General features: G+C 38.7%; 1 protein-coding gene across 4 annotated transcripts in view; it reads right to left on the reverse strand.

The window, feature by feature from the left end:
* Window positions 1-15,096, reverse strand: part of qkia (QKI, KH domain containing, RNA binding a) — a 74,107-nt gene that overhangs the window by 35,681 nt on the left and 23,330 nt on the right. The window lies entirely within an intron of this gene.

Consider the following 15,096-nt stretch of genomic DNA (forward strand, 5'->3'; position numbering starts at 1 on the left):
CCAAAACCCTCTCCCACACTAATAATTCAATAAGCTCCAGTGTAGTTTCTGACAAGCAAGCGTCAAGGCACTTTCAAATTAAATTTGAAAAAATAAATCAATGACTGATATAAATATCTCTGACCAGAGGTGACCAGGTGGCTAATCACTCTTCCTCCTCTGGCAGCCATTTATGAGCTATGGCTACAACGAATCAGGAAGCTGGATAGAACAACTAGAGCTCAGAAACATTGTCAAGCTCATGTTTGCCAAACAGAATGCTAAGCAGCGCTGCAAAGCCGCTTCCTTGCTTTTCCTCCTTCCTGCTCTTCATTTTTTATGTCGTTCATAATTCTTTCTTTCTGTTATCATGCTCCGAGGCACGGAAAGGGGAAAAGCCGGCTGTATGTAATGTAAATAAGAAATGAAACAACGGGGTGAAAATTAAAGGAGGGGAGGGGTCTTATCGTGGCCCTTGTCCCTGACACTGTGCTCCGGGGCTTTGTCTGAAAGCACGCTTTATTTACCTCCGTAATCCTCCCAGCTTTACAGCGCCTCTCCGACAGCACTGCTCCAAATAAAAATAATCAAATAAAATCCACTCTTTTTCACTCTCTATCAGTTCACTTCTGACTCAGGGTAAAGACAGAGACAGACTTCTTGTAAGTGCTTAATCCTGTCCTGTATGAATAGAGGCCACATACACACTGCAGATTAATACGGTTGTCGCTCCTCTTCCGAGTGCTTAATCCAGTTCTGCACACACATATTTTGGTTATTTATGAGTGTTAAAACCACATTCTATCACTCATAAAGTGATAGAATGTGGGAAGTCGTGACCTAGTGGTAAGAGAGTTTGACTCCTAACCCTAAGGTTGTTGGTTCGAGTCTAAGGCTGGCAATACCATGACTGAGGTGCCCATGAGCAAGGCACCGAACTTAACATTACATTTTTATAAAAAGATAAAATGTATGTTCAGAACTGAAATAACCTTTGAACATTTAAAAAAAAATTATACAATATACGCAAGTACACAATGTATGTTCAGAACTTAATTTTTGATGTTTGGAAGAAATAAAATAAAAAAATTTAATGTAGCAATGCTTTGATAACACGAGTCCTATTAAAAACTGCAGATTTTGTTTTCATAGACTAGTTGAAAAACGGTTTATGAATAAATTAACAACAGACACTTTATATGCACAAAATATGGTAGATCTACACTATGGTTCAAAAGTCAGAAAGGGTTTTGTGGAGGTGAACTAAAATAGCATAGCTGTGTTTCCAGTGTTTATTTAAATGTTTGTAAACATTTCACATCGGCATTAGGCATATTTCTGAATGAAATATTAAAATGTGACTTAATTTAACTAAATTAAGATAAAACTAATATTTTTTTATATATTACTTTGTTCTTTATCTATGCTTGTAATTTGTTTATTTTCTATGCTAATTTACTCGCCTACAAAACCACACAAATAATTGATAATTTTTAACCAAATTGAGCTATTCAAGTCATTAGGTGAATTTTTACTCCCTCATATCACAATATATAGCGGAAAAACGAAATACCGTATTTTCCTTACTAAGTCGCACTTTTTTGGCGACTCAGGCTGTAGACGGTAATGTTTTCTCTTGATTCTTGGTCCTAAATAAATGCGTCTTATAGTCCAGTGTGACTTACGTTTTTTCCTCGTCATGGCGTATTTTTGGACTGATGAGACTTATACTTAGGTCGACTTATAGTCCGAAAAATACGGTAATCACAATGTGGGTTTTTTTCCAATATTGTGCAGCCCTAATTTACAATTTTCCCAACTAGGCCTAGCCCCTAAATAATAAACACTAAACTTATTTCTCAAAGTAAACCATGAGATTGAATAGGTTTAAAAAAAAAAATAAAAAAAATCTTTGGACAATTTTTTTCCGGTCACTACTTTTAGCTTGGTTATCTAACAGCTAACAGCTTTAACTCTTGCCATGTTTCTTGTTAAAAGTCTTATGCTACTGCGTCAACAACCAACACTCCACACGGGATTCAATAGACAAAATTAAATGGCAGTCATTACTCCTAATACTTTGCAGTGGACAATAAAATAATCAGAAAGGAACTCAAAATGCTTGGTCACGATTATTCAAACTAGGGATGTCAACGATTAATCGATGATCGATTAATTGTCGATAAGAGATGCAATCGATTAAGGCTGTCGATGGTCGGTTAACCGATTCAGTGTTGGGCTGCGTGCGGCTCATGCGCACTCAACACGTGCGAGCGGCTGTGAGTGACGGTGTCGATATATAAAAGCATCATCATTGATTCACAATGTACAAATTAAGCTTTTAATGTGATTTAAACTTTAAAGTACATTAAAATAGAAACAACATAAAAGTTCTTCAACATTAAATGCAATAGAAATGCAGTTACTAATCATTTCATCAGATAACTGTTTTATATCGTGCGCTTTGCAGGGCTGCGGGACACAGTGACAGGACAGGTAGTCTATTCATTCCTACAACTTGTTAATTCATTCCTACGAATTATTAATGTGGCAATTGTCCATGTTTCATTAATTTTGTTCCCTAAATAACCCATGATTTAAGTGAAATAAGGGAACAAATTAATAAATCGAACGAATTCTTAATTCATGAAATCTTTAATTTCCCTTCCCATGTTTACCACAGTAAGAGATGCGAAAACATTTATTAAAAGCGAAAGATAATAAAATAAACCTGGGAAATTAGAGGGTTAGACTGTGAAGATTTAGGAAAAGAAACAATGCCTAAATATACTGAATTTGTGGAAATTCGTGACCAACCGGCAAACCAGAACAAAGCCGCCTAAATGAAGACTATGGGGTCCAAAAGCATGGTCGCAATCTAACATTTTCCAGTTAACCTATTATTCCTCTAATAAACAAAGCTTTTATTCCACACTTGTCATAATCAGATCTTATTTCTAAATAAATAATTGCTGGATTCAAAACAGCGATTAATAGGCGCTGTGACCGACACATTCCTGGAGCATTCACTGCTGTCACTAAACGGTGACGCCGAGCATCGTTCACAAGTTTCTGCATGGACCTGACTAGGGCACAGGTTCTAAGCCCTGGGACAAAATGGGATGCTTTAAGGAAAATTTATAGCCTACTAAGTAATAGGCCCAACATAAAAATAACAATTTGTTTTCATGTTTTTTTTTTTTTTTTTTTTTTTTTAAATAGGCTATGTGAAATATATCCGACTTAAATAGGCTAATTAAGATTAACGGATTTAAAACAGAAGTGTGGGCGCTCCATAAGTTCACAAAAAAAAAAAAAAAAAAAAGGATGACAACGCATTCTGTTTGTTTGCTTTATTTTACAAGAGCACAAATCTTCTGTTTTTATTGTGAGTGTGCACAAATGAAAGTAAACACTTTTGCGGAAAATATATATATTTTTTAATGTCTCCGCTGTTTCGATCGCCCCGGAGCCTGCTGCACACGTATATTCTAGCGATTCAAACTTACATCGCAGTCTGTTCATTATCAAAATAAAATGTCAACTAAACATTAAAAGGTTACACTGGTCAGTTTAAATAGACCGTAGTATACCGGTCCACTCTGCTGTTATGCCAAGGACGTTTTTGCTCATATGAAGAGGATCATCTTTTCCGTCTATATGCGAATGCGTGTTAAGTACAAGCATAGTTTACATTATAAATAATAGTTTAACATTCAAATACATTGCGAATATGGAAACATTTCGATTTGTGCCGAATGAGACATGAGCAATAACCTCCAAATAAATCTAGCCAAAGCCGCGCTCGCTCGTCACGATCTAATGCGCTGTATGCCGGATTTTTAAAAATCTGACATTTTCTAGGACAGAATCCAGCAGGATCAAATTAATGTGAGCAACAGTGTGTTTTGGTGCAGCAGCGCCGATGTAGTTCACTTAATGTGCAGCGCAGTCACACACGCTCCACATTTCGGATAATTTTATACAATAATGTCAGTTGAAAACATTGCAATTGTGCTTTAAAATACAACAACGAGCACCACAAAACCATTTAAAGAGGTGCGTTCAGCGTTCTCCGTGCGGGATTGGAAACTGTCAACAAAGTAAAATGACCTCAAAAGTATGGCGCGCTCTCTTCATTTTATCAAATGATCATAATCGCATCTATTCATTTTATAATCCTGCTACTAGCATTTTATTCAGACTAAAACCTCTTTAATTCAAGTGAGAAAGCGTTTTGTGTGTGTGTGGCTTTTGCACATCCTGTCATACCGCTGACTGTGTGCCTGCAATAGACGCATTTTGCAATATTATGTTAACGATTAATCGATTAATTGATCGTTAATTTAAACGACGATCGATCATGGAAATAATCGAAATTTGACATCCCTAATTCAAACCCAGTGAACAGGCAGCTGCAGGTCATGCTTCCTGGATAAACAGGAAAACAATGCTGTTTCTCTCTAAAGGCTTATTGTTTCAACAGCGATGACGCAGCATAATCCGACAGGTTTGACTGTGTAGGTGGATCAGAATCGCTGGAGTTCTACACAAACATTCCAAAATGCTCTCATGAGACGGCGAGCAGGATACACGTGTAAAACTGTGTACTGAAGCAGCAGTGCCACACATCACATCATGTGTCACCATCATAAGAGAGCCAGAAGTGACAATGCCTTAGGTGAACATGTGCGATGACTGTCCCTGTCGTCACAGTCACGCACACTGTAAACATATCAGACGCTGATAAAACAGCAGCAGAAATACATATGCAATAACACGACATGTCAGGATGATCCGTTATCATCAGAACTTCCATCACTCCCTCTCTTCCACAGTAGCGCACCTGCACGATCTCGCCCTCCATGCAGATGAGAGCGGATTCTCCTCTGTGCGTACGTGTGTGTTGATGTTGATTGGACATGGCAGAGAGCAGCGGCCTGATGCAGTGGGGGAAATTGCTCACTTTGAATACTGGAACCAGACAGTAATTACAGCCTGGAGGAGATGCCACCATTTTACTTCCTGTAGAGGGAGGATGTGAGGCACGAGGGGAATGATACAGGAGGAGGAGAGAGAAATACTAGTGTTTTTAGATGACAACATGAGAGAATGTTTTGACTATCTGGTGGCACTCATGTTTGCGAGAATTTGAGAGGGGCAGAGATCAACCACAAAAAGCCTGGAAAATTCCACCCTGCCGCCACACAAACGTCTGCCACTAAAAAACAGGGCTCTGTGTGTGTGTGGCACACATCAGCTCATTTAGTCATTTCACCAAGAAGGAAAATCTAATAAAACCCAGACACACCAGACGGACAGAAAAACACAACAACTTGACAGCTGCAGTCATTTACACAAGTTAAATGAAATTGTACTCCCAGCATCCTATATAATACACACATATGTGACCCTAGACAACAAAACCAGCCATAACGGGCTTTTCTTTTTATTAGACTATATATATATCATATGAAAGTTTAATAAATAAGCTTTCCATAGATGTATGGTTTGTTAGGATATGAAGTTATTTAGCAGAAACAACTATTTGAATATATGAAATCTGAGGGTGCAAAATAAAAAAAAAAAGTTTAAATAAAGAAAATAGCCTTTTCAATAAGAATGTTGTCCAAATTGAGTACTTAGCAATGCATATTACTAATCAAAATTTAAGTTTTGATATATTTACATTAGGAATTTTTTTAAAATCTCTTAATGTAAGTTGATCTCTACTTAATATCCTAATGATTTTTGGCATGAAAGAAAAATCTATACTTTTGACCCATACAGTGTATTTTTAGCTATTGCTACATATATACCTGCGCTACTTAAGACTTGAGGTTTTGTGGGCCAGAATCACATATATGATCACCCAAAACAAAAGTTTTTTTATTCATTTCAGTTTCCCAATCGGGGAAGAATCTGACTAGAATAGCACTGCAACCCATGAAAAATCTGCATAGGGAGTTGACGTGTCATCACAGATTCAGATGCTTCTAGTGTAGACAACTTTTTTTGAGCATAATGGAGCAATGCACTTTTGTTGTGTCATTTTAGTCAGACTGTTGTTGTTTTCAAAACTTTTTGTAGTGAGGAAACTACTTCAATCGTGTCAAGGTTCTAAAAGACACGGTTTAGCCAAAATATAATACACACACATACCTTACATATTTAGTTATTCAGAATAATTCAATTAAGTTATGTTTGATTTGATGAATGGAGTCCTAATAGAGGGTAAAGAGAGAATCAATGTCCTTCAGCTGCTATTTTGTTACGTCACCGTGAACCTTGGTAACATGCCTACATAACTGAAAAATCTATACGCTGTGCACGGGAGTGTGTGAGGGTGTCAGTGTTAAGCTGTAGGGATGTATAACAGAACAGCCTAAATGTGAGAGCAAGCGGAGAGTTGAGCAGTTCAGGGATGTAGCCGAGGGACCTGACAGAGACAAACGAGCAGCAACGCTAACGCAACATTATACCTCCTACCCACCCTCTCCCTCCGCTCTCCTACCTCACTCTCTTCCATCAAAATCACTCCACCCTGCTCGTAAGGTCACGCCCCTGTATTATGGAGAACGTAAAACTTACTGGTAACAGAACCACTCAAATAAAAATCTGGAGCAGAACAAAAAGATGACTAGCAGAAAGAGAAGAAAATGGGAACACAAAATTCTGTCACTTCTCATAAGAGATGGAAAAGGATCGAAGGGCAGTCAAAACTCCAAAATGTAACTGAGATGTGTTAAGGTCAAAGTTTAAAAGCTCAAGTACTGAACATCACAAAGAATAAAACGTGCAACTGTGATCAGTTTGCTTGGTTTAAACAAAGGCTGTGTCTGTCTGGAGTCTGTGTTTCTCATGTGGAGAGAGGAGGAAGAGTGCTGAAAACAGCTAATCTGGCGAGTTGGAAAAGAAAATCAGAGGTAATGCCTCCAACTGCGGCCTCCCAGTGGAGTGATACAAGACACGCTCTTCACACACACACACTGAAATAACAATCCGCTTGCCACAGTGTAAGCAAATCTGTCACCAGAGTTGTAAAAAATAAAAATAAGTGTCAGAAACCAGTCTTCTCTCTCTCTCTCTCGCTCACCACATCACTTCTGTATTCTGCTCGGTCCTCTATACTTTAGCTGGTTCTGTAAACAGGTGTCAGCACACAGCATCACCTCTGCCTCACCTCCCTCTTCCTCTGCAGCTTTACACATCCTCTCTATTCAGCACTTCATTTCTTACCTTAGTCATCCCCGTACACCTCCTCGCTCTCCCTCTCTGCCAAATATTTGCATTTTGTCTCGCTCGCTGCATTACATTTAATTCAATCCTCCAGAGAGGAGAGAGGAAAACATTACAATCCATGATCATTCTGCTGCTGTCTTGGTTTTCTGTATTATTTCATCATAAAACAAGACAATAGCAAAAGTTTCAACATATCATTCAATTAATCTATATGCCATATATCTAGAGAGTAATAGAGATGGGGAGAATGTGGGAGAATGAGCGAGTGAGCAAGCGAGAGAAGCAGAGATAACCTGTCGGATGCCCTTGCTAATTACTAATTAACCTGTGCTAAGCAAGCGTGTGGTGTGGCAGACTTGAGAAACAGTTTCATCTCCATCGGGTTGGTAATGGAATCTGGTTTTTGTTTTGAACTGGTTTTATTAATATTATTATTATTTATAAAAGGTCAAGGCCAATAGATTATTAACTATTAACAATTCAAGGATATCGCAATCCTTCTATTGAAGCAAAGTAACAGTCTATTAAAACACTCTGAAAGGTTTACCTGTGTTGCTACGGAATCTACAAGGCCAAGGTAAAATAAAATTGTTTTAGCCAAGGAGTGAACTTGCAGTCTAAATTCAATGTGATAAGAGAAAGACTTTGGTGCCACATAATTATAATATAAAGACAATTAATAGAGAAAGATTCTATTTAGCTGTCCTTTCTGGCTGCCCACAACAAACTAATGACTCTTTATAAGCCAGTTGTTTTTTCAGAAATTGCTTACCAACTCACAGGTTCAGGCTGCAATACACTCCAATACTCAAAAGTATCAACAGTAGGCATTATACATGTACATGGAGGAAAAACTGGGTGTCACTGGAGATGTTTGACTCTGAATCTTTTGGAATAGAGTTTGATTCCCTGTTCTGGAATCGATGGGATTCCCTGTTCTGGAATCTGTTTGAGAGGCACCCAGAGATAAGCTTTGTTAAACTGCAAATTGCTCTCAATGAGGAGTCGATTCCAAAAATAAAATGTGTTTGATAGCCTCAAATTGGATGTAAGCATTGGAAAATTTTAGCCCTGAGGAGATTTAAAACGTAAACAACTCTAACTACTGAATTGCAGCTCATATGACCAAAAAAAAAAAAAAAAAAAAAAAAAAAAAACCTGGAAAGGAAATTTGGCTATTGCTACTGGAAACTTAACTTATTCCAAATTATGTGTAGTCTAATACTATTTCTGCCAGACACACAATAATACCAGCACATGGGACTGTTTGATCATATGATCATATTGTTATAGTGTGACAGATCAAGGTTTTTTTTCAGGGATTTCTGGTGAGGCCAACAAACAAATGCGCATGCAAATCACACTCAAGACAATTCCAAACATAGTCATCCAAACTGAAGTTACAAAACAACATTCCAACAGTCCAAACCTTATAGCCAGTCCAAATTAGACTTCTATATCCCTCACTCCCCTTCTCTGTGTCTGTGTGCAATAATTTGGAGGGCAGAAAATCCAATCTGAAACATTATGACACGAGTCCTTTGAGAGCAAAGTAATTACTCTCTCTAAAGAGATGGATGGAAGAGAGAGAGAGAGAGAGAGAGAGAGAGAGAGAGAGAGAGAGAGAGAGAGAGATAGAGTGTGTGTGTGTGTTAGAGCCTGTTATCCCTAATATAAATCATCTTTTTTTCATCTAGTTACCTCTCTTTCTCTCGTTTAATCCTTTCTAAACACCAGGAGCAAAATCAATCTTTGTAAGCTCCCAGCATTTAGTCCTGACACACAATAACAAAATATAAGCAAACAAAAGCCACATGAGCGCAGTGGTGGAGCGGTAAACAGGTGGTTTAACAGATGACTAGTGTTACTAAAAGCTACAGTTTCATTTGCATTTAATCATTTAACAGACGCTTTTATCCAAAGCGACTTACAAATGAGGAAAAGCATAAGCCATTTATCATTCGAGAGTCTGCAATATTAGCAGTACCGGAATATCAAGATCAAACAAGCACAAAAGATAGCAGAAGTGTAACTGTGCAAAAATACTTCATTTTTTATTGAATGCTAAAAACACCACAAGCAATTATATATATATATTATATAGAGATTGATATGGTTACTATTTAAGGGGTCATATGATGCGATTTGAAGTTTTCCTTTCTCTTTGGAGTGTTACAAGCTGTTTTTGAATAGATAAGATCCCTAAAGTTGCACAGGCTAAAGTCTTAAACCCAAAAAGATATTCCTTATAAAAGTTAAGTCAACCACACCCTCCTAACATACCCCCAAGACGTCTACGTCTCAATGTGGGAAGATTTGCATAATGCTGCCCAAATGTTCACCTAAAGAAAAGCGGCTTAACTTTGATACTCGCTGTAGTATTGTTGCTGCATGTTGTGGAAACAGATTGTGTTTCAGCGTCAAAGTGAAACTACTTTGCTTGGCTTTCCAAAATAGGACACGACTAGAAATCAGTGGTTAAGTTGTGTTTATTCCGCCATGTTCCCAGTTCGAAGCAAACACGTATGTTCCATTCAAAGTGCATTGAAGTGTGCGAGACGAATTACAATTTTATTCATTTACCAAGGTATATGATGTCACAATTGTCCATGTGTGCAGACATTGGGCAGTGCAAATCCGTGAATGAATGTTGCGAAGTGACGTAAACTTCAAACGATTTCCCCTGCTCAGGGAGTAGGGATCAATGAACACTGTATGGAGACCATGTCAATGACAACACAGTTCATGCACAGAGCTCAATTCTAACGACATGATTATTGGAATCAGGTGTGTTAACACAGAAAGACATTCAAAATGTACAGAGCATGTGGCTAGAGGACCGGAACTGAGAATCGCTGGTTTAGAGTACGCTTCTTGTTTGTAATTTTTCCGATCACAAATGCAGACATGGTTTTATGTTTGACAGTTAGACAGTGTGAGTCATTATAATCCGTAATGTCCCAAGTTGATGCAACAAATAGCTTGTTTGTAATAGATTTTTGTTTTTTTCTTCTCACACCGGTGTTCTCACCAGGACATGCATCGAAGCATGGCAAGCCAAGGGGGGTAATATTTCTGGTACACGCTTGAGGTATCCGGCCAATTACAACGCACTGGATAGGTAGAGTACACCTTGCTTTTCAGAATGATGAGCTTTTTTTAAAAAAACTGCACGCTTCAGAAAGCTGGGGCATAGAGGAGAAACAATAATGCACAGTATGTGGAAAATGTGTTTATTGAACCTAAAACCGCACATTTCATTCCACCGAATACACCAAATACTGTTCTTTTTAGCAACATCATATGACTCCTTTAATAGGAAGCGCCTTTACTTCTGGATTGGAGTAGAATCCGTGGATGAAACCTGCGTCACTTTTCTTTGGCTGTCAGTCCTGCCCTCTTTCTTTCTGAGTCAAATGTAATTTGTGTCTGAATTAACACGAGCATGCTGAACAGGGCAGAGGAGTCGGTGAGGATGTAATCTCTCCCTCTCTCTCTCTCTGAGCCAGCCCACTGCACTGGACATACACACAATTTCATATGCATCCCTGAAGATGCTGTTGGCTTCTAGTCCACCTGCCAAGACTGTCTGCGGAGGCCCCCAATTACAGTCTCTGAAATTCATCAGCCACACACACAGTGGATTAGTTTCAAATTGCCTACATAGAAAATGTTTTTGGGCATTACACAGGCATGTCGGAACACACCCATGTCGGACAAATCTGCCATCTTGGTACTAGAGAAACCAACACATTGGTAGGCTGAATACTAATGATTCTTTCTGTAGCTTGTTTTAGTTTGTTCCATTAAATCTCTACTGTTAGGTTTGAAACACCAAGGTGCTTTTCAAACAATTCTAGAACGTTACACGGGATAGCTGACATTAAAAATGTTTAGAATAAGCAGTGGTGCTATCATTTATAAACTACACTTCTGAGAGCATGCAGAAAATATGAAACATCTGCATATACAAATGGCAATTAAGAACGGGCATCAGGGAAATGAAAAGGCGTTCATCTACAGAAAAGCGGTGATGAGCGGTCCTTGTGTGCGGGCGGTCCTCCTCTGATGAATCGGTGAGCTTTTCAGAAATGGCTCGGTGTCATTTGCGAGGCTCGATTGGAGTCCTTTGGCTTCAAAAGCCCCAGTAATAACCTGCAAATTAAAACTGGAGGCTTTAGTCTGATCTCCAAGCTACCAAACCTTAATATTGCCTCATATAAAAAAAAAAAATGCCTTCCATCCCCCAATGGGCCCACCACCCTTCTCTCCCCTCTTACATCAGGCAGGGAAGAAAATCACAATGAAAAACCTTCAATAACAATCCCAGCATAAGACAGGAGACCTATCCGTCCTCAGCTCAAGAATGAATATTAATAGCTGGTTTCTTCGGAGGGCTGATTGCAACTGAACATTGCGTCACTAGTTTTAAGTGAAAAAGAATCCAGAGGTGACCACTTCTTGAATCTCAGAGAAAAGATCAGATGTTTCAACTGCACACATATGGCCTGAATAATGACACTGTGTGAAAGAGAATTTAGCTAAAACGGTGCAAACAATATGTGCTGATGCAGATGTATGTGTATAGATACTTATATAGGTGTTTGTGCAGCGTGAACGAAATTACAATAAGTAACCAGCTAAATGAATCCGAATTATTTATACAACCCTGTGGCCAGACACTAAACCACAGACATACATCTTCATAACAGTGTGCAGCCGGCAAAACACACACACACACACACACACTGCAACATTACAGCAGAAAGCAGTTCGTAGACGACAGGTGATGTAATAGGATTTTGTCCAAGGAGAGAGGGAGCTAAACGTCTCGCTGAAACTAACTGGCAGCACTAGAGGAAAGACAAAGATGGAGCAGACCTGGTCTGTCAGCCATCTTTTTTTTCTTTCTCCCAGATGAACCAGTCAGTCTATTCAATCTAAAAAAAATATATAAAAAAAAAGCTCTGGAGAGAAAGACGGTTATTGTATATAGACAGAGGTTTATAAACAGGGAAGCTACTGGAGTGCATTCAAAGGTGTTTTGAAAGTCACAGGTCGACCCTGATGTTTGATCCAAGGTTTGATACTTCTGATAGGCCGCACAAGTGTTCACAAGCACTTGTAAACTAACAGGTCACGTTCACAGGACAAGCTATTTTTATGAAATGGACGTTCTGTGCTAAAGAGAGGAGCCAAGACCTAATTACCCAAAAGTACATGTAGATTCAGGCTCAAAATACTTATAGAATATGCGTTTCTATTTTCTACATCATGTTCCAATTATAAATTTTTTCTTGTATTTCCCATTCATTGTTTGTTTCATGTTTATATTTTATATTTTTCTTCCAATGTCCTTTCTATCCCCATGTTAATTGTATTCTATATATGGACAGTCATAAATCATGTTGCTCTGCATACGGTTGTGCAAGTTACAAATACAAATGTAATAATTTGAAAATACTGAAAACAAATCTACGTTTCCATCCAAAGATTAAAAAGAAAACTTGGGAAAAATACTCGATGGAATATCGTATAAAACAAAGAACTAAATCTTCCCTTCCTGGTAAACTGTTGCACTAAATATCACTAAAAATATAGAAGAAGTCACTTAATATAATCATTTTCATACATAAAAAATTACTTGCACCTCAGAGCAAGCAGACAAAAAAAATTAATCCAGACATGGCTTTCAGAGGTGGACGGCAGCTGTTGTGTAAGACTTTGCTCTGGCTTTTCAGAATGACCATAACCTCATAGATGCTGTGAACGAGACCGATATGCTGCTAGTCAAGTTATCCTGTTACTTTTTCAATGTGCACGGAGGAATTTATTCAGTGAATTTGTGTCCATCATAGTTTATTTTTTCTTATCGGATAAAAAGTTTATCCTACACAAATGTGAGCACAATTTTAACGCATTTTTTTATTTATGCACAACTTGGCATTTCCATCCAGCTTTTTTTTTTATGCAATATTCCAAAATCTGCATAAAACTAGATGGATGGAAACAGCTAATCACACACACACGCATACACACACACACACACGGAAAAGTCTGGGACTGGTTTGGTTTATTTTAAAAGCAGTGACCGTTTTTCCTTTATTCTCAAAGCAATAGCGCACAATCAGACGTTTAGTCTGGAACGAGGGGCCTGACCTCGGTGGATGAGACTACATGCACTTCTTCCTGCATACTTTTACCTTCTTACTCAACACTTTAAAACGAGACCTCTTCTCCTCCATTAGACTTCACTTTAAAATAACCTTTTACAGCATAAGTGCTAGAATTGTGAATTGCACTCAAAATGTAAAGCAAGCTGAACTGTAACTAGATCAGGTGTCAGACTGTGTTGTGTTTAATATACAGTGACTTTACATTATAAAACACCTATGGAATATCTTCTGACTGAAAGGCAACAGAGAAATCATTATTTAAATAACACCTCCGAATCACCAATCATGGCCACTTTATTCTCAATCAAGATGCTGATTGGATGGCCGAGCCGACTCTCCTGCCTGAAAGAGCAAATCAGAGAGACTGTGACTGAAGAGAACGCTAGCATTTCCCGGCTCAATTATTCTTCCTTTGCCTGCGTGTTTAGAACATTAGGGTGGAAACGTGTGTGTGTGTGTGTGTGTGTTGTGAAACAGTGACTCATGCTAACCACCAGGGGGAAGAATAATGAGGCGAGACTTGCAGGGAGCACAGTGAGAGAGAAACAGATTTGAGGGGGTCAGCTGGGGATTCTATGTACACTGGTGTGTGTATGCGTGTGTGTGTGTGTGTGTGCGCGCGCATGCGTATGCACGCACATGTGTCCTCCTACTCACATTTGCTCAAACACACAAAGAGTCACTATATTTTCCATGGCATGACAGAGCTGTGGCGTTCATACTAAACCAGTCAGCCATGTTTTCCAGTAGCTGTTACTGCTATTCTGAGACACACACTCATATGAACATACTGAAACATATATATACACATTAAAAGAGACAACTTGCCCTCAGCTTCCCAATCAGAGGAATAAATTACACTCTGACAACATTAAAACATCAAACTAACCATCCTAATGTTTCGATTTTTTTTTCTGTTTTACTTTATTTTTGACAAAATGGTCTTGGTGAGAGTAAAACAACAACTTTAAGGTTCACCCCACTCAAATTAACATCATACCTAAAAATGCCCCCTTATCCAGAGTAAAATTAACTTAATGTACAGCTTTCCAGTTCATACAAAAGTGAATATATTTTCTCAAGTAAAGCAGTTATCATTACAGGAAGTGCTTAAAGTAAAGGCCAATTTAAACAAAAGAAACATTCTGCAAAAAGATTAAAAGATAAGCAGAGCACCAGTCTCCATCATAATTAACTGTGCTTCAAACTGCGAGAAACCTGGGGTTGTGTGAGTGTGGTGGTCCACTGGGACAGATGGGGTGGCCTTTATCAGGGCCGTCAGAGGGAAAATGCATTTCATGCTCTGCTGACCCCCTTTTTCTCTCTTCCCCTCTCCCTTGTCCACCTAGCAGAAGAATTAGGCAGCAAAATTGCTCCCTGTGTGACATGGGCCACCAGTGTGTGTTTCTGTCTGCGAATATGAGAGAAAATGTCAAACATGATCATCTAAAAGTCAAGCTACATCATGTGTTCGCTGGTGGAAATGGTTCACTCCAAAAAGACCCAACTCTACTACTAGAACATGGCCTGTGGCGTTGACAACTAGCTTATGACAGTATCCTCATTTACTCCCAAACGGCATGTTTCCCCCTGCTAGAAAACCAGGTGTAAAGCTTCCAGCGATCAATGCCAAGGATTTTTTCTACTGGCCTGGTCGGTCGGGCCAGTGGTAGGGCTGGGTATTGTTCAAAATCTTTCG

This window comes from Carassius gibelio, chromosome B17, assembly GCF_023724105.1.
Source record: "Carassius gibelio isolate Cgi1373 ecotype wild population from Czech Republic chromosome B17, carGib1.2-hapl.c, whole genome shotgun sequence".
Classification (NCBI taxonomy): Eukaryota; Metazoa; Chordata; class Actinopteri; order Cypriniformes; family Cyprinidae; genus Carassius; species Carassius gibelio.